This window comes from Neofelis nebulosa, chromosome 11 (assembly GCF_028018385.1).
Source record: "Neofelis nebulosa isolate mNeoNeb1 chromosome 11, mNeoNeb1.pri, whole genome shotgun sequence".
Taxonomy (NCBI): Eukaryota; Metazoa; Chordata; class Mammalia; order Carnivora; family Felidae; genus Neofelis; species Neofelis nebulosa.
The window spans coordinates 73,582,737-73,605,859 of NC_080792.1; the positions used below are offsets into that span (position 1 = coordinate 73,582,737).

General features: G+C 40.7%; 1 protein-coding gene and 1 long non-coding RNA gene across 2 annotated transcripts in view; one reads left to right on the top strand and one right to left on the bottom strand.

The window, feature by feature from the left end:
• Window positions 1-6,045: 6,045 nt before the first annotated feature.
• On the bottom strand, window positions 6,046-9,919 carry LOC131489100 (uncharacterized). Its single transcript, XR_009250397.1, has 3 exons — window positions 9,819-9,919; window positions 8,125-8,239; window positions 6,046-7,376 (listed from the first exon to the last, which is right to left on the bottom strand). It is a non-coding gene; the product is annotated as an uncharacterized LOC131489100 (long non-coding RNA).
• A 107-nt stretch (window positions 9,920-10,026) lies between these two features.
• RNF185 (ring finger protein 185) overlaps window positions 10,027-23,123 on the top strand; it is a 38,277-nt gene continuing 25,180 nt past the window's right edge. The window contains exon 1 of the mRNA XM_058690870.1: window positions 10,027-10,144. The gene's annotated coding sequence lies outside the window, so the exon portion shown is untranslated. The remainder of the gene's footprint in view (window positions 10,145-23,123) is intronic.

The window sequence follows — 23,123 nt, forward strand, 5'->3', positions numbered from 1 at the left end:
GAGAGAGAAGAGAGAGAGAGAGAGAGAGAGAGAGAGAGAGAGAGATGGGGAGTCAGAGGGACCATGGAAACTATTCTAATTGAACAACATTAGAAGCTGTGGTGGTTTAAAGATGGGCACAAATTCTCTGATACCCCTCCCTTAAAGTGGTGTAGACTACTTCCTCTCCCCTTCAGTGTGAACTGTACTTAGTCACATGTTTCTAATATATAAAATGTGGTGGACCTGATGTAACTTCGGAGACTAAGTCATAGAAGGCATTTTACCTCCCTTCTTGCTCTTTCTCTTGTATCACTTGCTCTGGGGAAGCCAGTTGACGTGTCATGAGGACACTCAAGCAACCCTATGAAAAGGCCTATGTGGTGAGTAACTGAGGGCTCCTGTCAACAGCCATGCAAGTGAACCACTTGGAAGCAGACCCTTAAGGCCCAGTCAAGCCTTCAGATGAATACTGCACCACCTGGCCTCCCCTATACCCACCGCCTTTGGTAATAGCTTTATTGAGATATGATTCACATACTATACAATTCACCCATTTTAAGTATACAACTTAATGGTTTTAAGTATATCTAAAGTTGTGCAACCATCACCACGACCTAATTCCATAACATTTTCATCATTCTAAAAAGAAATCCTATAACCAGTAACAGTCATTCTGCCTTCATCCCTTCCCCTAAGTAGCCACTAATCTACTTCATGTACATCTCATATAAATGGACTCATAAAATATATGGTCTTTTGTGACTAGCTTCTTTCACTTAGCATAATGTTTTCAAGGTTCATCTGTGTTGTAGCATATATTAGAACTTCATTCCTCTTTAAGAGTGGATAATATTTCATTGATAGATATACCACATTTTGTTTATCCATTCATTAGCTGACGGACCCTTGGATCGTTTCCACTTTTTGGTTATTATGAATAATGCTTTCACAAACATTCGTGTAAACATTTTTGTGTGAACATATGTTATAATTTCTCTTGGGCACATACCTAGGAGTAGAATTACTGGGTTATGTGGTAACTCTATCTTTAACCATTTGTTTGATTGTTTTATTTTTTTAAGTTTATTTATTTATTTTGAGAGAGAGAGAGAGAGAGCGGGGGGGGGGGGCGGGCAGAGAGAGGAGAGAGAGAGAATCCCAAACAGGCTCCACACTGTCAGCACAAAGCTCAATGTGGGGCTCAAACCCACAAACCATGAGATCATGACCAAGCTGAAATCAAGAGTCAGATGCTTAACTGACTGAGCCACCCAGGCACCCCTTTGTTTATTTGTTTAAAGTTTATTTATTTTGAGAGACAGAGAGAGAGAGAGAGAGTGAGAGTGTGTGCATGTGTGAGAGAGCATGGGAGGGGCAGAGAGAGAGGGAGAGAGAGAGAGAGACGGAGAGAGAGAATCCCAAGCAGGCTCTGTGCTGTCAGCATGCAGCCCAATGCAGGGCTTGATCTCACAAACTGTGAGATCATGACCTGAGCCAAAATCAAGAGTCAGGCACTGAACCAACTAAGCCACTCAGGTGACTTTATCTTTAGCCATTTGAAGAACTGCCAGACTGTTTCCAAAGTGGCGGCACCATTGGACATTCTCACCAGCAGTGTTTGAGAATTTTGATTTCTCCACATCTTTGTCAATATTTGTTATTATCTATCTTATGTCCATCCTGGTGGGCATCTCATTATAGGTTTTGTTTGCATTTTCCTAACAGCTGTTCATCTTTTCATGCTTACTGGTCATTTGCATATTTTCTTTGAAGAGATCTGGCAGATATCTTCACTGTAACCTTGTGAGAACCTGATCCAGAACCACTCAAATAAGCTACTCTCTAATTCCCAATTTCAGAAATTATGTGAGATGATAAATGTTTGTTGTTTTGAGATACTTATTACAAAGCAATACACAACTAACAGAGAAGGATTCAGGTATATGTCATGGGTGCCTACTATTAATGCTATTGGAAGTCCCCGCCAATGTAATAACATAAGAAAAAGAAACACAAATTGTCAAGTTTGAAATGGAAGAAACACAACTGTCATTGTTTGTAGAGTGATTTAGCCACCTAGAAACTGCAGATGTATCCAATTCCTCGGGTAGGGAAAGCAGTGTAATGGAATAGAAGAAGCCCAGGACAGACCCAGATTTGAGTCCTATCTTCTCCCTTACTTTCTGTGGGATATTAGGCAAGTCCTTTTGCCTCTTTGTGCCTCATTGGTAAAATGGAGATGAGAATAGTACCTATACCATGAGGATTAATATAAGTGTATATAAGGTACTTCAGTGGCTGACATACAGCAGGCTTTGATAAGTAGAAGGGGATTTGAAGGTAGGAGCCAGGCAGGATCGCAGTGTGACTAATTTAATGCCCAGTTCCCCAGGCTGCAGAATGTGGCATCCTTCCATTCTCCCAACTGACTCCAGCCTGCTGGTAGGGTCCTAAGAGGTTCAGTAGATCCTTATCTGGATTCAACCTCTGGCTCCACTTCCTTTCACTGGGCATCTTAGGGCAACTTCCTTGTCTTGGCTGAATCCCCATGATGTAATCTATTGACTGATACGCTCATGCCTACCTCTTTTTTTTTTTTTTTTTTTTTTTTTTTAACTTCCCAGGGACTATGGTAAGGATCAGAGAATGGAAAAGGAGCTTACTGAGGGGAAAACCTCACATTAGGCCATGAATAGCCCACATGAGTCACTCATGTGGCATGAGATCCCACCCCCAGAAATGTAGGAAAACCCAACAGGAACAAGCGGGCAAAATAGGCCCTGAGAGCTCTGTCTAGCTCAACATGGGGGCCACAGAAGGCATTGGGATATGGGACAGGATTCCACTGAGTGCAAGAATCACACCCCTCCTATTCACATGGCACTTGACCTTTATATTCTCACCAAGCCCAAGTGGTAGGGTTGATAGATGAAATAGAGATGCCCAGTTACATTTGAATTTCAGAACTCAGTGAATAATTTTTAGTGTAAGTGAATGCTCCCAACATTGTAATTATTTTTGATTATCTGAAATTATAATTTAAATGGGTTTTTGGCATTTTTATTTGCTATATCTGGTAACCCTACCCAGCAGTGAGGAAAGACAAGCAGGGCAGCAACTCTTTGCCTCACTTCACAGAGGAGGTACAGGGTGGAGATTGGACTTGCCCAAAGCTCTGCTGCTTATTCACCTTTTCATGCTACACAGGGCTCTTTGGCTGAGGTTGAAACCTGGGTTGTTTGTTGGCTATAACTCAGAGACCTTAGCTCACACCCCCTCCTTCCCTTTTGGGGTTAGATTGGCCCTTGGGGCCCTTTAGGGGCTCTGTGAGTCTAACTCATTCAACAAGATTAAGAGGGTGGGTGGGGAGCATAATGGAAAGATCAGAAGGGTAGGAGGAGATCTGACTGCAGAATTCAGGTGCTGGCAGACTAAATAATAAATCTCCCATTTCTACACCCAATGACTCAAGTTCTCAAGCACAGTTCTGTGAATTAGCCCCAGGTCAACAGCAGATGGGAATTAGAGCTAGAACTAGACTTTGAGCCTCTGGATCCCCAGCACTCTTCCTGTTGCTCTGGGGTCTGGACAAGAGGTCCCAGGGAGGAGCCCTCTTATGCCCATACCAGGGCATGGGAGCAGGAAGGCCTGTGGGACAGCACAGTAGGCCTTTCTGGAACCCACAGTATTTCGTTGAGCCTCTGCTGCCATCTAGTGGGCACCCAAAACCAACACCTCTTAGAGAAACTGAACAAGGAAGGCTGTCTTCGCAAGTTTCTGGTCCCTTTTTGCACCTGCCTGTTCCTTCTTATCTGGGCTCTACCTCTGACTTGCTATGGAACCCTGACAAGCCCTTTGTCTCTCTAGATCTCAGTTTTCTCTTTTAGAATAAGGATTATCCAAATTGCAGCTGGCCTGATCTTTCTAAGGCCTAGCCAGATTTGTCCCCTGACCCACCCTGAACTTCAGGTCAAAGTCTGTCATACCCTGCAGGATCTGAGCCTGGCTGACCTACAAGGTCCCCACTTCTCTGCTCCAGCGACACAGAGCGGCCTTCATCTCCTCAATCACCAGTCCTTCTCAGGGTCCTTGTACATGCTATTCCCTCTGCCCCAAACACTCTCTTTCACCTGGCTTGTTCCTACTCATCCTTCAAGTGTCAATTTAATTACCCCCTCCAGGAAGCCCCCTCTTCCTTGACGCCCCCAACCCAGGATGGGCAAGTGCACTTTAGGTCCCCACTAAAGAATAATTTGGGTTTCAAAGAAGATATCACCCTGGAAGAGGTCAAATGGCAGTCCACTCAGTCCACGTGGGGAACCATGGGCTCAGGGTTAAAACTGACCTGATTTCCTATCTCATTCTGCCACAGTTAGTTAGTGTGAACGTCAGCTCCACCTCTCTGAGTCCCTTTTTCACAGATGAATAAATCAGACTCTGTCTATACCAGTGATGAAAAATATAACACTAATGTGAGCCAAAAAAGTAATTTGGAATTTTCTAGCTCTGGTTTAAAAAGTGAAAGAAACAAGGGAAATGAATTTTAATGACATATTTTCACATAATCCATGTGTAAAATATTTCAACATGTAATAGATATTTTAAAATTATTAATGATCTATTTTACTTTATTTTTTTATACTAAGTCTTTGAAGTCTGGTATTTTAACTTACTGTGTGTCTCAGTTTGGATTCCACACTTCAAGCTCTCAGTAGCTACATGAGGCTAAAAGCCACTGTATTGGACAGCACAGCTCTGTATCTTGATCTGTGTGGCTGTTACATATGTGTTCATATGTAAAAATTTGTGGAGCTGAACACTTAAGACTTTGACCTTTTTGTATGCAAATTATATCTAGTCTTGAGGGGAAAAAAAGAGTAATTCCAGGTTTCTAGCACGAACACGGATGGACAAAGGGTGGAACAATTTCCTGGAATGGGAGAGGTTGAATGTGAACCAAGGGGGTGCTGGGTGAGAAAAAGCTGAGTGTGAGGATCTTTGTTCCTTTAGGTTTTTCTTGCCCCCAGACCCTAATAAAGTTTCCAGGGTCACCTAACCATAAGCTGTCCAGGTGGCAGAGAACAAGTGGCCTTGGTGCCTGGGACTTGTCCCCAAGACTTGAGAGGGGGTCACAGTGCCATTCAAACTTCTCTCCTGGACTCCACAGTCCTAGGCTCTGCCTATTCTCATGTTGGGGCCATGGGCATCTCCTCTATCTAGGATTGCTAGATTAGCAAAAAATAAAAGTCACCAACTTAAATCTGAGTTACAATAAACAAAAAATAATTTTTTAATGTTTATTTATTTTTGAGAGAGAGAGAGAGGGACAGAGTATGAGCAGGGGAGGGGCAAAGAGAGGGAGACACAGAATCTGAAGCAGGCTCCAGGCTCTGCACTGTCAGCACAGAGCCTGACGTGGGGCTTGAATTCACCAACGGTGAGATTATGATCTGAGCCAAAGTCAGATGCTTAATGGACTGAGCCACCCAGACACCCTACAACAAATAATTTTTTAGTATAATTATGTCTCAGATGTTTGTTTGTATGAAATTCAGATTTAACTGGGTGTTGTCTGTTCTACTTGGCAACCTGACTTCTAGCTCGTCCTCCAGGACTCTGAAGCAAGGAATCTAGCTCTACTTCCTTGTGTGATGTTGGCCACATTTCTTTATCACTTTGACCTTCATCTTTCTCTTCTGTAAAATAGTCAACAATTCTTTCCTTAAAGACCTGTTGAGAAGATTCACTGAGAAAATTTTTTAAGAAGGATCTCCCAAAGGTAACTGGGTGGCTCAGTCAGTTAAGCGTCCAACTCTTGGTTTCAACTCAGGTCAGGATCTCAGGGTTTGTGAGATCAAGCCTCACCTTGGGCTCTGCGCTGACAGATCAAAGCCGGCTTGGGATTCTCTATCCCTCTCTCTCAAAATAAATAAACATTAAAAAAATTTTTCCAGGGCAACTGGGTGGCTCAGTTGGTTAAGTATCCAACTTTGGCTCAGGTCACAATCTCACAGTTCATGTATTCAAGCCCTGCATCCAGCTCTGTCACCATATGAAGCAGTGAGCTTCATCCTAACCTTGGGACCCAAGCTCAGAGAATGAAAGGAGCCTAAGGCCCAGGCATTTGGTAACGTGCCTGAAGGCCATGCAGCAAGATTTGCACATTTGCCTCAGGTTGGGTAACAAATGAGGCCATGTTCCTAACTGGCCAACCTTCTCTGTGGAAGGATTGAGTTCAGTAGGATTAAGGGACACTTTATCTGGCATATTCACCCTTCTGTCTACAGACATGGTCTTCCTCTCTGAGCTTCGTATACCCATGAGGGGAGACTGACCCCAACCTGGGATGAGGGTGGGTGATGTGCCGTGCCCAGGGAACATTCTTCCCTATGTCATGTGAGGAGACTGGAGGAAAAAGTGATGCTACCTTAACAGAACTGGGCTGGTTCCTAGGATCCTGAAATTTTCTCTCCCTGCACTGAACAGAAGAAAAAACAGGCTCAGAGAAGAGCAAGGACCTATGAGCCTCAACAGATCAAATAAGCCAGAAGGTACCAGACTCTTGGCTTCTCCTCACCTGGCAGATATACACCTGAGGCCTCAAGTCCTTAATCACAGCTTTCTCCCACCTAATTACTTTTTTTTTTCCCACCATTCAACCTTCCTGGCCCCCAAACTCCTTGACTGAGGTTCCTGATCCCTCTGAGACTCTACACTGGCCTCCTATTTGTCTTATACTCCTAACCTCCACCTCTCCCCCTTGTACTCTGGAGAAGATCTGAATGCCTCTGCATGGATTACCATCCCCCCCCCACCTTTTTCTTCCTTCCCAGCCCACCCCTCCTTCCATCCCTTCACAGACCCTACTCTCTGGCCCTGGGTGGTAAGGCAGCATTTCAACAGGAGTAGGTTTTGTAGGCAGAGTCTAATCTTGAGCTTGAGTCTTACCAGTTGTATGGCATTGGGTATATTGCTTAACTTCTCTGGGCCTCTAGCTCCTCATATATAGTATTACTTCACAATTTGAAGGTGAGGATTAAATTGCACAAAACCCTTAGCATAATGTGTAGCACATCAATAAACATTCAACAAGTATTAGCTGCTAGTATTAGTATTAATATTAGTGTTAGTATTAGAAGGGTAAGGGGAGAGGAGGGGACGGGGCAGGAGAAATGTTAGAGCTATTAAAATGAGAACCGTTGGGATCCTCAGAGCAAGCAGAGGAAGAAATCAGAACATTTCTATTTATTTTATTCTTTCCCACTGAATGAATATTTTTTATTCAGTATAATTTGTTGTAAGCATTAAATAATATGAAATCCAGGCTGGGTCCTAGCAGGATAAATGCAAACATCACCAACAGTGCTTTTATGGTCCATAAGTGCCTTAGTGTGCTAAAATAGAGAAGATATTACTCGATATATTTTTGAAGTTGAAGTGTTTCTAAGTTTGGTAGCTCCAACTCTGTTATTTCTTGGGAACATCTTTAATAACAAGAGCATGAAGAAATAAACAGTGCTGGTTCCCTAACATTAAAGTTTCAGGAATGTGGTTATTGCTTTCAAGAAGAGACCATGAGGATGACCTGATTTCTGACAAAGGAAAAGTTGAACTCTTGCCTTTAAGTCTGCCTGATGAGCCCAACAAATACAGCAAAGGAGAATATAATCAATGAGTTTGTCTTAACTGAAGCTAATGCTTCAATGTGTTTTTCATAATGATGGTACTTGGTGACTTTTTCAAAGGAGATAGCTCAAGCAGGAATTTTTAAAAGTATACTGAGAGTTTATTCAGTGCTAAGCCTGTTCTATATCCTCACAACAACCATTTGTGGTAGAAACAAATTTCTATATTAAAAAGATGAGGAAATGGAGGCTTCTGTAAGTGAAACTTCTGGTCTATAGTCACATAGCTAGTAAGCATGGGGACTTTAAATGCCCTCCAATCAAAGACCACCAAGAACACACCTGTGGCTGGACAGGCTAGGTTTATTACTTGTTGCAGCAAAGCAGGGGATGTGAATCAGGAGGAATGATGGGACATCTCAGTACCAGAGTGTTAGAAAGGACATTTAGGATTTGAGCTTGTGTTAAATACTTTGGGGGCAGGGAGTATGTTCAACAGGAGAACACCAAGACCTACCTGTGAGTGCCAGGCCAGCTCCTAGATATCAGAGATTGCTTTTCTTTTTCTCAGAGCCTGAACTCAGATCCAGGTTTGTGTGACTGGAAACATCTCCTGTGTTTCCACAGGAAACCTGAAAAGAAGACTAGCAGATGAGGAATTTCATCTATGCACTTATTTCATCTACTACCTTCACCACCTACTCAGACTCAACCTCTAATACAGTCCCTGGGATCATTGTAGGCAGTTAATAAATGTTTGCTGAATTAATGAAACAATGAACATGTCAAGAATTCCAGAGAACAACTGCCTAGGAGCAAATCGCATCTCCACCACTTATCAGTATGTGATTTGGAAATTTTTAATTAAATGATAAAATTCTGTAAACTTTAAAAAGTTTTTCTTTACCCTTTTGTAAAATGGAGATAATCATCAAAATCATTCAAAGGACTGCTATGAGGGTCAAATGAACTGTTGTGTGGAGTGTGCTTACTTCAGCTCAGCAAATGTTAGCTATTGTTATTTTCAGGATAAGTACTCCATTAGCTTTGTGATCATGTTTGATATTCTTCCCACTAGGCATTAAAGCAAAGATCTTGTCTCTTACTATATCACCAGTGCCTAGCACATACACAAATGTTGGATAAATAAATAAGTAAATTGGCTAAAACACAGGAACTGCCTCCATTTGGAGGATAAATTTTAATTTTTGTATCATTGTAAAAAGAACATAAGGAACTCCCATGTACCCTTTACCAAGATTCACTACTTGTTTATATTTGCTTTATTTGCTTAATCATCCCCCCCAAATACACACACACGCACACGTGTCTCTGAATAATTTGAAATTAAGTTGGAGACAGTGTGCCCTTTTATCCCTAAATACTTCAGTGAATATTTCCTAAGAACAAGGACATTCTCTTAACTACAATACAGTAATCAAATTTAGAAAATTTAATGTTGATACAATATGCATTAAGAGCTAGTCCACATCCATATTCAAATTTGTCACTTGTCCCAGTATTGTACATTACACCTATTCTGCTTCTTGTTTTCCCAGTCCAGAATCCAATCACATACTACATCTTGTTGTCATGTCTCTTCAATCTTTTTCAAACCAGGATAGTTCCTGAGCCTTTCTCTGCCTTTCATAATACTGACAGTTATTTTGTAGAGTGCCCTCGATTTGGGTTTATGTCATGCTTCCTCATGAGATTTGGGTTATGCATTTTTGATAGAAATATCACATTAGAGATGTTGTGTCTTTCTCAGTGCATCTCATTGGGAGACACAAGATCGTTACTTGACCTATAATTGGTAATGTTAACTTTGATCATTTTTGATTCACTTGTTTTTCGAGGTTATACCTCTGTAAAATTACCATTTTCCTTTTGTAGTCAATAAGTAATTTATGAGAGACACTTTTACTGTGTAAATAATTCGTCTTCTATTTTTATCATTCATAATTGATTTTCTAACTACATCTTAAAAAAAGGGGAATTTTTCATTCTCCCTATTTATTTATTTACTTCCTTATTTATATCAGTAAAGATTCATGGGTTACCATTTTATTCAATTAGTTATACTCTGTCACTAACATGTTACTTTGATGCTCAGCCAGTTTGTGTGTGAAGGAGCCAGTGGTAGCTCCTTCAAGTTAGCTCCCGTGTCCTTTCACATGCTCCCATCATTCTGATGCCCATTATCCTTACATTCTGGTGTAACAAGATGTTTCAAGCTTATCTGGTACTTTCCCTGCCCGGACTCAGGTTCTTTGAAAGGGGGCGGGTCTCTGTTTCTCCGCTTCCTGCCCTCAGGCGGAACCTTAGAGCCGACTGGAGCGGAGAACCGCGCGGCGGAACAACCTCTTCCGGTTGTAGCCGGAAGTCCCTAGGAGAGGGGCGGCCCTGTGTCAGGTGACCGGAGTCCGCGTAGGAGGGAATTGCAGGTTTTATCCGACAGCCTGAACGGAAGGACTGGCTGGGCGGACGACGGATGGATACGCTGGGGTGTCCTCAGAGGCATTAATTGAATAGAGGTAGGTACATGATGGGCTAGGGTGGCAGCGTACGGGCCGTCGAGGTTGAGAGACGCGGGCAGGGTTTCTGCCTTTGCCGGGCCCACGGGTTGAGACACCTGCCCGAGCGGCGCAGAGACAACAACCTCGGCTCTGCCCCGCGCCCTCCGCCCCAGAAGAGAGCTCGAGCTGGCGTTGTGTTCTACCGTCCTGTGATTACAGTTTGGGAAACTGAGGCCACGAGAAGGGAAATGGCTCCCACAAGCTCTCCTTTCCAGGCAGGGACTCATTCTAACTCTTTGGCTCTGGCCTGAGGCTGCCTCTCTCAGATGGATGTGCTTGTAATGATTTTACTTCGAGTGGAGAGGCCAAGGCCGGGAATCGTGGGGGACAGAGTTGGGCTTGGCAGTAAGGGAGCCGATTAGAGACTTAGCCACTTTAACTAATTGTGCGCTATGGACCCAATCCATTCCCTTTATTGGGCCTCAGTTTCCTCATTTTTTTTTTATGTTTATTCATTTTTTAAAGACAGAGACAGAGCACAAGCAGGGGTGGGGCGGAGAGAGAGGGGGACACAGAATCTGAAGCAGGCTCCAGGCTCTGAGCTGTCAGCACAGAGCCCGACGCGGGGCTCGAACTCACGAACCGCACGAGATCATGATCTGAGTCAGACACTCAACCGACTGAGCCACCCAGGCGCCCCTCAGTTTCCTCATTTGTAAAACAGGGCAGTGTTTGTCAAAATATGGTTCTTACACTGCTTTCAAATGCCCTGGGAACATGCTTTACAATGCAGGTTACTTGCATTTAGACTCTGAATGCATTCATCTGCATTCAGACTCAGATAAGACCTCTGAATTAGAATCTGGGTTGGAACCTGGGAAACTGCGTTTTGAACGTACATCTCAGGGGTTCTGTACATACTGATATTTGAAGCCCAATGATTTTAAGTGCTTTCCTGCTGTGGGAACTAGTTATCCATTCTTTGGTTTGAAGCAGCTGGAGCCGGTTCCGGATCTTTGAAAGATGGGATGTTTAGCCCAGAAAAGAGAGCAGTGGAAGGAAACTGTCTTTAAAGGGGGAGGGCGGGGAATTGTTATGGTTAAGAGCGCTTCCACTTTTATCTTTGGGGTTGAAAGAGGCAGACTAGGACCAATAAGTGGATTCTACAGGAAGAGAAGGTTTTGACTTAATGGAAGAACTTAATGCTGGTCAGAGATGACCAGCAATGGAATGGATTGCCTTCAAAGGTAATGAACTCCCTGTTGAAGGAGGTATATAGGTATTAGATGGCAGTCTTTTGCAATTTGAAATGTGTGATTCTGAATAACTATTTTGAATCTTTCTGGTGCTGATTGACTTCCTTTTTCTGACCTCTCTTCTTGACACCTCCATCCCCACCAGCCTACATTTTCTAGAAGGCCAGTGGGTTTGAATTAATGCAGTCTGTTCCTGGTTGTCCTGTGCACTATCCTTCTTTTCAAGGACTTTGGAATGGCCCATTATTGTTGAATAACTAAGGAGATTCCCCACCCTATTGGTATGTAGCTTATGTTCTTAGAATAACTTGGAAGTGCTGCTAAAGACTTTGTGTTTGATCAGTAGAAACCAGTGAACTCTTTGAAGATCATGGAATTGAGGACCCTTGATCAGAAGGGCCCTCAGGGTTGTTCAGGCCAGCCTTTCCTCCCTGGGATGTAAATCCCTCTTTAATCCTCTCTCCAGCAATGTGTTGTATAGCTGTTGTGTCTAATGAGAGAATTTTTGCAATCTGTCAGCCAACTTTTCATCCAGCATTTAAAGCCAGTCCTCTTAGGGACATGACTTGCCAGTTCATCCTCACTAACATAAACTACAGATAATGCTCCTAGCATATCTTTCAGCTTTCTAATCAAATGTCAAAGTTCCTATCCACAGAACAAAACTCCAAGCAGATAACTTTTTCAAAACCTGTAGGAATGCTTACATTGCCCTGTGGAACAAAGATTCCATATTATGACCCAATTCTGCTCACATCCTTTCCACCCCCCAAAATAGTTTGGGTTTGAGCCAAGACTTCCTGCTTGTGTTCACCTTCCTGCTTTGCTTGTGTTTCCTAGGATTAAAAAAAAAGGATGTGAATGCTTTTTCAGATATTATCCAGGTGGTGGGTAAAATGATTGTAATTTGGTGATGTCTTTAACACTTCTTAATCTGAAAATTTCCTTTTCAAAAAGCACCTAAATTGGCATTTCCAAAGTGTGTTCTTCAGGCCACTAGTCTTAAGACATGCCTCTGAAAAAAAGTGTTCTATAGTAAAAATAAATTTGGAAAATGCTGTATATCATTATCTTTTCTTGGAACTTCTCACTGTATAGTACCACATTAAAGGCACTGAGATATCCTGTAATAAAGAAACATGTCTAATCTTGTTTAATCTACTGTCGCCAAACTTAATTGATGTAAAGCACTTTTTTTTAACGTTTATTTATTTTTGAGAGAGAGAGCGCACGCCCAGGAGGAGCAGAGAGAGAGGGAGACAGAGAATCTAAAGCAGGCTTCTTGCTGTCAGCACAAACCCTCGAACCCATGAACTGTGAAATCATGACCTGAGCCAAAGTCAGATGCTTAACTGACTGAGTCACTCAGGCACCCCTAAAACACTGTTTTTTTTTTAATTGAAGCACACATTGGCAAATACTTTTTTTTTTTTTAAGTTTATTTAAGTAATCTCTACACCCAACATGGGGCTTGAACTCATGACCCCAAGATCAAGAGTTGCATGCTCTTCCGAGTGAGCCAGCCAGGTGCCCCTAACTTTGGCAAATTCTGACCTAGAGAGTCTGCGTTTTATGGCCTATGGGCCAAATCTTGCTCCATTGTCTGTTTTTGGATGGCATGTGAGGTAGGGATGAAGTTTATATTTTTAAATGGTGGAGAATAAATCCAAAGAAGAATATTTTCAGGGCACCTGGGTGGCTGAACTGATCAAGTGTCTGACTTTGGCTCAGGTCATGGTCTCCCAGTTCGTGAGTTCGAGTCCCGCTCAAGGCTCTCTGCTATCAGAGTGGAACCCACTTCTGATTCTGTCTCCCCATCTCTGCCCCTCCCCCACTCACACTCTCCCTCTTTCTCTCAAAAGTAAACATAAAAAAAAAAGGACATTTTGTGATATGTGAAAATTAAAGGAAAATTAAAACTATAAGATTTTATTGGAACACAGCCACACCCATTAATTTACAGATTGTCTTTGACAGAAGAGTTGAGTAGTTGCCCATAGACCATATGGTTCACAAAGTCTAAAATATTTATTATATGGCATTTACAGAAAAAATTTGCTAGCCCCTGACTTACACCGTGTTAATTTTTTTAACTTAAAAAAATTTTTTTTAATATTTATTTATTTTTGAAAGAGAGAGAGAGAGACACAGTGTGAGTGGGGGAGGGGCAAAGAGAGGGGGAGGCACAGAATCCAAAGCAGGCTCCAGGCTCTGAGCACAGAGCCTGACGTGGGGCTTGAACCCACGAACCATGAGATCATGACCTGAGCTGAAGTCAGACACTCAACTGACTGAGCCACCCAGGTGCCCCCATTTTTTCAACTTTTTTATTTTGAAATAATTTTAGACTTGGAAAAATAATACACAAACTTCTTGTATACTTCTCACTCAACTTTCCCTAACGTTAACATTTTACAGAACTGTGTTTAAAATATCTAAATAAGAAATTTAACATTAATTCAGTACTACTAACGAATCTGTAGACTTTATTCAGATTTAGCCATTTGTCCTACTAATGTCCTTTTTCTGTTCCAGTACCCAATCCAGTTTCCCACATTGCATTTAGTTGTCAAGTCTTCTTCTTCTTTTTTTTTTTTTTAGTTAGTTAGCATATGGTGCAACAGAGATTTCAGGAGTAAATTCCTTAATGCCCTTACCCATTTAGCCTGTCCCTCCTCCCTCAACCCCTCCTGCAACCCTCTGTTTGTTCTCCATATTTAAGAGTCTCTTATGTTTTGTCTCCTTCCCTGTTTTTATATTATTTTTGCTTCCCTTCCTGTATGTCCATCTGTTTTGTATCTTAAAGTCCTCATGTGATTGAAGTCATACAATATTTGTCTTTCTCCGATTAATTTTGCTTAGCATAATACCCTCTAATTCTATCCATGGCAAGATTTCATTCTTTTTGATTGCTGGATAATACTCCATTGTATATATATACCACGTCTTTTTATCCATTCATCCGTTGATTGACATTTGGGCTCGTTCTGTACTTTGGCTATTGTCGATAGTGCTGCTGTAAACATTGGGGTACATGTACCCCTTTGAAACAGCATACCTGTATCCCTTGGATAAATATCTAGTAGTGCAATTGCTGAGTCATAGGGTAGTTCTATTTTTAATTTTTTGAGGAACCTCCATACTGTTTTCCAGAGTGGCTGCACCAGTTTGCATTCCCAAGTTGTCAAGGCTTCTTAATATCCAACAATCTGAGACAGTTCCTCAGTCTTTTTTTGTCTTTCATGACGATAAACTTTTGAAGAGGACTGGCCAATTATTTTGTAGAATGTCTTTCAATTAACTCTGAAACAGAATTCATACATTATAAAATCCACCATTTTAAGTGTTTGTTTGTTTATTTATTTATTTTGAGAGAGAGAGAGAGAGAGAGAGAGAGAATGTGCATGTGAGAGTGGGGGAGGAGCAGAGAGAGGGAGAGAGAATCCCAGGCAGACTCTGTACTGATAGTGCAGAACTCAACACAGGGCTTGATCTCACAACTGTGAGACCATGACCTGAGCTGAAATCAAGAGTCAGACGTTTAACCTACTGAGGCACCCAGGTGCCCCATAAAATTCACCATTTTAAAGAGTTCAGTAGTTTTTAGTATGTTCGCAAGGTTGTGCAACCATCACAACTATTTTAAACCCAGAGTGTTTTCATGTCTCCCAAGAGAAAACCTGTACATGTAACAATCACTCCTTATTCTCCCCTCTTCCCACCCCTGGCAACCATTAGTATAGATTCACACAGTATGTGACCTTTTTACAATATGTGGCCTTTTGTGTCTGGCTTCTTTGATTAAGCATAATGTTTTCATAAGGTTCATCCATGTTGTGTTTTATATCAGTACTTCTTTACTTTTTATTAATGAATAATATTTTGTTGTATGGTTATACCACATTTTGTTTATCCATTCATCAATTAATTAACATTTAGGTTGTTTCTTCCTTTTGGTTATTATGACCAACGCTGCACATTCATGTACAAATTTTCATTTGAACATAATTTCAGTTCTCCTAGATGTGTATACCTGGGAGTGGAATTGCTGGATCGTATGGCAACTCTATGTTTAACTTTTTGAGAAACTGCCAAACTGTTTTCCATAGCAGCTGCACCATTTTATATTCTCATTAGCAATATGTGAGGGTTCCATTTTCTCCACATCCTCTTCAACAATTTTCTTGTCCTTTGTTGTTGTTGTTGTTGTTGTTGTTGTTGTTGTTGTTGTTATATCCACCCTAGTGGTTGTGAAGTGGCATCTCGTTGAAGTTTTTATTTTCATTTTTCTAATGACTGATGATATTGAACATCTTTTCATGTGCATATTGGCCATCTGTGTATCTTCTTCAGTGAAATGTCTTTTCAAATCCTTTGCCCATTTTGTAATTGCGTAATTTGTCACCATGCACAATTTTGCATGTAAGTATTCAAAGACTTTGCAGATTCCTTGAAGCCCCTTGAAGTAACGTAGAGTGAGCTGAACTGCAAACTCTGAGGCAATGCCAATAACGCCCTGATCTGAATGGAGTTGGATTTGGACATGCTGAAGCACAGAGTAATTGCCCCTTTGAAACTGCTGACCATTCAGAGCTTGTTCAACCCCAACTACTCCTGCTGATCTTGCAGAGCTGGGGTGGCCATGGTCAAGTAAAAGAGGTCCTACAGTATTATTCAAAATATGATAAGACCACTAGGAGATCCTGCCACCTGGGAGCTACTCTCATGGTTGTCTGGTCACAGACAGGGAGTAGAGGAGTCAGTGGCATTTTGGGATACCCTGGACTTGTGATATTGGTGGCAGAGCTACCAGTGCACCCATGCCTCTTTTGACCCCAAAGCATTTGGCTATATAACCAGATCATCTTAAACATATAATTAAGAATAAAACAGTAATTTTGAAAAAGTTTTTACAAGATGGGGCACCTGGGTGGCTCAGTCAGTTAAGTGTCCAACTCTAATTTCAGCTCAGGTCATGATCTCGTACTTCGTGAGTTCGAGCCCCACATTGGGCTTCATGCTAACAGGGTGGAGCCTGCTTGGGATTCTCTGTCTCTCCCTCTTTCTGTCCCTCCCATGTGTGTGCATGCCCTCTCTCTCTCAGAATAAAATAGGGGCACCTGGGTGGCTCAGTCAGTTAAGTATCAATTTTGGCTCAGGTCATGATCTCATGGTACATAGGATTGAACCCCACATCAAGCTCTGTGCTCACAGTATGGTGCCTGCTTGGGATTCTCTCTCCTCTCTCTCCCCCTTGCCCTATTTGCTCTCTCTCTCTTTCAAAATAAATAAACTTGAAAATAAATAAACTTTAAAAATATTTTCAAAAATACAAGTTTTTACAAAGAAAAAAATTTTAATTTTCAATGCTTCTAATATTTTGCTACAGTAAACTAAATGAGTATTAATTTTACTTTTTCACCTCACTGTACATGTGTACCAATAGTAAGAGTGTTTTTAATGTGATAAAAATGTTTAAATTCATGGACAATTGTGATTTTTTTCCCATTTATTATTATGATCATTTTTTTTTTAATTTTTTTTAATTTTTTTTTTAATTTTTTTTTAATGTTTATTTATTTTTGAGACAGAGACAGAGCATGAACGGGGGAGGGTCAGAGAGAGAGGAAGACACAGAATCCGAAACAGGCTCCAGGCTCTGAGCTGTCAGCACAGAGCCCGACGCGGGGCTCGAACTCACGGACCGCAAGATCGTGACCTGAGCCGAAGTCGGACGCTTAACCGACCGAGCCACCCAGGCGCCCCATGATCATTTTTTATAGCTTCAGCTTGCATTTTTATTGTGTGCACTACTGTGCCAAGCAAGGATTGTCTATGTTATCCTCAGGCATTTTATTTGTTGGTAGAATTTGTGTCCATAATAAAAAAATATAGTCCAAAATGCAAAATCTTTACATTCAACTAAAAGGGGACCATTCAAGAAGACTAATATGCACTATTCCTTCTTTACTTCAGGCTTAATACCATATTAGGAGCTTTCCTAGCATTAGAGGACTGAAAGTTTAGAAACTATATGTTTCCTTTTCCAGAGATTAGTTGGTCTGTGAAAGGAGAGTGGAAGAACTGGGGGATGAGGAATGAGATATGGTTATCCTCACAATTAGGAACCAAATAGAGACATATTCCTGAAAAACATTAATTTAGTCATTCACTCAATTTAACAGTATTTTAATAGAGTATGTAGAAATTTAAGTGGGAGACATTACAGTATAGATAGCACAGATCTTTCTTACTGATTTAGAAGTAAGAAAAGATTTAGCCAAGGGCCAAACTTTGAAGATGCAAGGAAAAAAACATATTCTGGGGAGCAAATATCTTGAACAGGTGAGAGGAAATGTAATCCATGGTATGGTTGGAAACTTTAGCCTTAGTTAAGAGCAGAGATAGTTCATGCATGGTAATAAAGAGAGAAAAAAGAATATAAGCCTACAGACAGCCAGGTTGTCCTATTTGGAAGTAGGAAGATAAGGCAGATTGTGTTTTTATTTTTTTCAGTGAAATAATAAGGATGGTCATTAGTGAAGGTGAAGAGAAGGTAGGGGCCATTTGTAATTGAAGGAGTAAAAAGTTATGAAACAGCCCTCACAGACTGATAAGTTAGATTGACTCTGAAACTATGGAAGGATTGCTGGAAATTGCAAGGGGTCTTTTGAGGTCATAAATTCACAGTAAAGTGATTTGCACCAAATCTCCTTCTTCCTTGTGTGGACATATTCAGTTTTTTTTTTTTGTTTTTTGTTTTTTTTTTTAATTTTTTTTTTCAACGTTTTTTATTTATTTTTGGACAGAGAGAGACACAGCATGAACGGGGGAGGGGCAGAGAGAGAGGGAGACACAGAATCGGAAACAGGCTCCAGGCTCCGAGCCATCAGCCCAGAGCCTGACGCGGGGCTCGAACTCACGGACCGCGAGATCGTGACCTGGCTGAAGTCGGACGCTTAACCGACTGCGCCACCCAGGCGCCCATATTCAGTTTTTTTAATGTGTCAATAAGTAGGAAGGCATTATTTTGCTGGTTTACATTTTTTTTTAATGGTTGTGATAATAAAGTTTATTTCTAATTTTTATTTATTTATTTTTTCTGTAATTCATTTCCAAGTTAGTTAGCATATAGTGCAACAATGATTTTAGGTGGTTTACATTTTGTTGTTGTTTTGGTTTTTTGGGGTTTTTTTTTTTTGGTTTTTTGGCTTTTGGTTTTTGGTTTTTTTGTTTGTTTTTTAGGTTTACATTTTAGGTTTACATTTTTTAAAGTAAGTTCTTTGATGGAAACTAAGGGAGAGGAAGGAAATTATGGAGGTATGCATATGGATAAAAGGATGGACCATGAGATCTAAATAAGATAAAAGGGAAGTAAGGACTTGAAGAGTCTTGATATACAGTAAAAAAGGGGTAAAGTAAATGAACTGGCCATCCCAGTTATTTGAAGTTTTATCAAACTGAATAGTAGGAGGAGGAAATTTGCTGGAATTTAGAAAGTGGTGGTCAGATGATGAAACTACTGAAATACATGTTTTGTTGTTGTTTTTAATTAAGTAGGCTCTATGCCCAACACGGGGCTTGAACTTATGAAATCAAGAAATCAAGAGTCGTATGCACTACCAACTGAGCCAGCCAGGTGCCCCTGAAATACATGTTTTAAAAGTCCAGTAATAGTTGGGGCACCCGGGTGGCTCAGTCGGTTAAGCATCCGACTTTGGCTCAGGTCATGATCTCGTGTGTGAGTTCGAGCCCCACATCAGGCTCTGTGCTGACTGCTTGCTCAGAGCCTGGAGCCTGCTTCAGATTCTGTGTCTCCTCCTCTCTCTGCCCCTCCCATACTCATGCTCTGTCTTGCTCTGTCTCTCAATAATGAATAAACGTTTAAAAAAAAAAAAAAAAAGTCCGGTAATAGTTAATGACAAATTTTAGAGAATGGCCACAGAAGTGGGTTGGTGAAGTTGGGTAGAAAACAAGATCTTAGGGAAAAGCTTAGAGAAGCAGGTCGCTGGAGTAGGTACTAGACAAATTATCTCTGGAGATATTAAACATACTCTTTAAAAAAATTTTTTTTATGTTCATTTTTGAGAGAGACAGAGTGTGAGCAAGGGAGGGAGGGCAGAGAGAGAGACAGGGAGACCCAGAATCCAAAACAAGCTCCAGTGGGGATGTGGGGCTTGAACTCATGAACCGCAAGACCATGACCTGAGCCGAAGTCTGAGGCTTAACCGACTGAGCCACCCAGGTGCCCCATGCATACTCTTAATAATAATGTGGTGGAGAGAAGTGCAGTTAGGCAGATGATAAAATAGAGAAATTAAAGGACATGACCAGCTAGGTCAAAAGAAATATTGTATTGATTAGATTAGGGTTGGTAATCAGCTACATTGATAATGTGTTGATAGTAAGTTCTATTCAATACTTCTTTGAACCAGTTTTTTTGTACTTTGTACAGTGAATTATGCAGTGTTGTGTCAGGAGGTTCTAGAGAGGTATCTTTGCAGGTATTAGCAGGGGGTGGGGGGTGTCTGCTGACCACCATTAAATTTTTCTTTGTCCAGTGTCCAGCCTCAGGTTGGAGCTATTATGCAAAGAAGTGAGGGTTATTTAACAAGGAATTAGGACTGTATGAAATACAGAGGTTTCCTTCAACCTAAATAAATTCTCCACATTTTGTTTTTTAATAAGCCCTATTTCCCTTATTAACTGGTATCACTGTACCTTAAAAAGGACAAATAACATCGGGACTTGTTTTTAGAAACAATCAGGAAGTTCTAGGCTAAAACTGTTTGGGGTGAGGGATACAAAACAGTAAGTTTAATTGTTAAAGTAATATATACTCATTTTAGACATTTTGGAAACTACAGAGAAGCTTCCCTCTCTTCCCACCCCCCATTTATCTCTAGCTCCTTATCTTAAGAGAGCATTTGTTACAGTTGCTTTATTTCCTTGTTTCTCCTCCACTGTGTACATTTTTAGTGGTTAGAATCATTCACTGCACATAGTTCTATAGCTTGCTTTTTCCTGTTAGCATTGTAATGTTAATGTCTCCATGCTTTTGCCAGCCTTTTCGGTAAGCATTGCTTCTGATACATTTACTTAACCATTCATTTATTTAATAAGTCAGTAAATCTTATTGTATAGATAATGATATATACAACAATTAATCAGCATGTTTTTAGTGAGTGGAAATCTGGTTTTCTTTCTAATAAGAAGCCCAGATTATTTTTTAAAAACTTTTATTGTGGTAAAATATACATCACAGAATTGGCTATTTTAAAACCATTTTTGAGTGTACAATTCAGTGGCATTTAAGTACATTCACAATGTTGTGCAACCATCATCACTATCTTTCCAAAACTTTATCATTACCCCAAACAGAAACTCTATACCCATTAAACAATAACCTCCCATTTGCCCCTCATCCTAGTTCCTGGTAACTTCTAATCCACTCTGGTCTCTATGAATTTGTCTTCTGTAGATATTTTCTCTCTCTTTTTTTTTAAAGACAGTATTCACCCATTTTTATTTTATTTTTTTAAAGTAGGCTCCACACCCATCATGGGGCTTGAATTCACAACCCTGAGATCAAAAGTCATGCTCCACCAACTGAGCCAGCCAGGCACCCCTATTGTAGATATTTTCTGTTAAGGGAATCGTATAATAAATTACCTTTTGTGGAAATATAGGGATCTTTTTTCCACCTTTTTTTTTGATGTTTATTTTTGAGAGATTGAGAGAGAGACAGAGTGTGAGTGGCGGAGGGGCAAAGAGAGGGGGAGACACAGAATCCAAAGCAGGCTACAGGGTCTGAGCTGTCAGCACAGAACCCAACATGGGAACCTAACCCACGAACCACAAGATAATGACCTGAGCCGAAGTCAGATGCTTAACTGACTGAGCCACCCAGGCACCCCTCCAATTTTTTTTATTGTAGTAAAATACACATAACATAAAATTTATCATTTCAACCATTTTTAAGTGTATAGTTCAGTGGTATTAAGTACTTTCATATTGTGGTGCAGCCATTATCCATCTCCAGAATTCTTCATTTTGCAAAACTGGAACTCTATACCCATTAAGCAGTAGCTTGTCAGTCCCTTTTCTCACCTATGCCTGGCAACCACAATTCTTTCTGTCTCCATGATTTTGACTACTCTAAGTACCTCATATAAGTGGAGTACTACAGGGGCACCTGGGTGGCTCAATCGGTTAAGCATCCAACTTCAGCTCAGGTCATGATCTCACACTCCGTGAGTTCAAGCCCCTTGTCTGGCTCTGTGCTGACATCTCATAGCCTGGATCCTGCTTCAGATTCTGTGTCTCCCTCTCTCTATACCCCTCCCTTGCTTGCACTCTGTCTCTCTTTGTCTCTCAAAAAAAAAAAAAAACGTTAAATTTTTTTTTAAATAAGTGGAGTACTACAGTATTTGTCTTTTTGCTACTGGTTTATTTCACTTAGCATAATGTGCTCAAGGTTCATCCATGTTGTAGTGTGTATCAGAATTTTTTTCCTTTTGGGGCGCCTGGGTGGCGCAGTCGGTTAAGCGTCCGACTTCAGCCAGGTCACGATCTCGCGGTCCGTGAGTTCGAGCCCCGCGTCAGGCTCTGGGCTGATGGCTCGGAGCCTGGAGCCTGTTTCCGATTCTGTGTCTCCCTCTCTCTCTGACCCTCCCCCGTTCATGCTCTGTCTCTCTCTGTCCCAAAAATAAATAAATAAATAAATAAATAAATAAATAAATAAATAAATAAATAAAAAGAATTTTTTTCCTTTTTAGGGCTGAATAATGCTCCATGGTATGCATATACCACATTGTGTTTATCCATTTATTTATGTGTGGATGGAAACTTGGGTTGCTTTCATGTTTTAGCTATTGGGAATAATGCAGATAGGAACATGGGTGTACAAATATCTCTTCAAGACCCTGCTTTCAGTTCTTTTGGATATATATACCCAGAAGCATAATTGCTGGATCATATGGTAATTCTGTTGTTAACTTTTTGAGGAACTGCCATAGTGTTTTCCATAGCAGCTGTGCCATTATACTTTCCAACCTAAAGTGCACAAAGGTTTCAATTTCTTCACCTCCTCACCAACACTTGTTATTTTCTGTTTGGTGGATTTTTTGTTTTGTTTTTGTTTTTTTAATAGTAGCTATCCTAATGGGTATGAAGTAGTATTTCATAGTTTTGATTTAGATTTTTCTTATATATATATCCATATATATGTACATATGTACATATATATGGATATATATATATATATATCCATATGTATATGCATTTTGTTTTTTTAGAGAGAGAGAGAGAGCGCACGCGTGAGTGTGAGAGGGGGAGGTGCAGAGAGGGAGGAGAGAGAATTCCAAGCAGGCTTCAGGCTAAGCATGGAGGTTGATGCGGGGCTCAATCCTATAACCCTGGGTTCGTGACCTGAACCAAAATTGAGAGTTGGTCGCTCAACCAGCTGAGCCACCTAAGTGCCCCTTGGATTTTTCTAGTTACTGATGTTAAGCATTTTTGCATGTTGTTTTTGGTCACTTGTGTATTTTTGGAGAAATGTCTATTCAAGTCCTTTGTCCTTTTTTGAAAGGGATTGTTGTTGAGTTTTAGGAATTTTCTATATATTCTGGATACTGATTTCTCAGATATATGATTTGCAAATATTTTCTCCCATTCTGTAAGTTGCCTTTTTACTCTGTTTAGATAGTGTCTTTTGATGCACAAAATTTTTTAATTTTCAT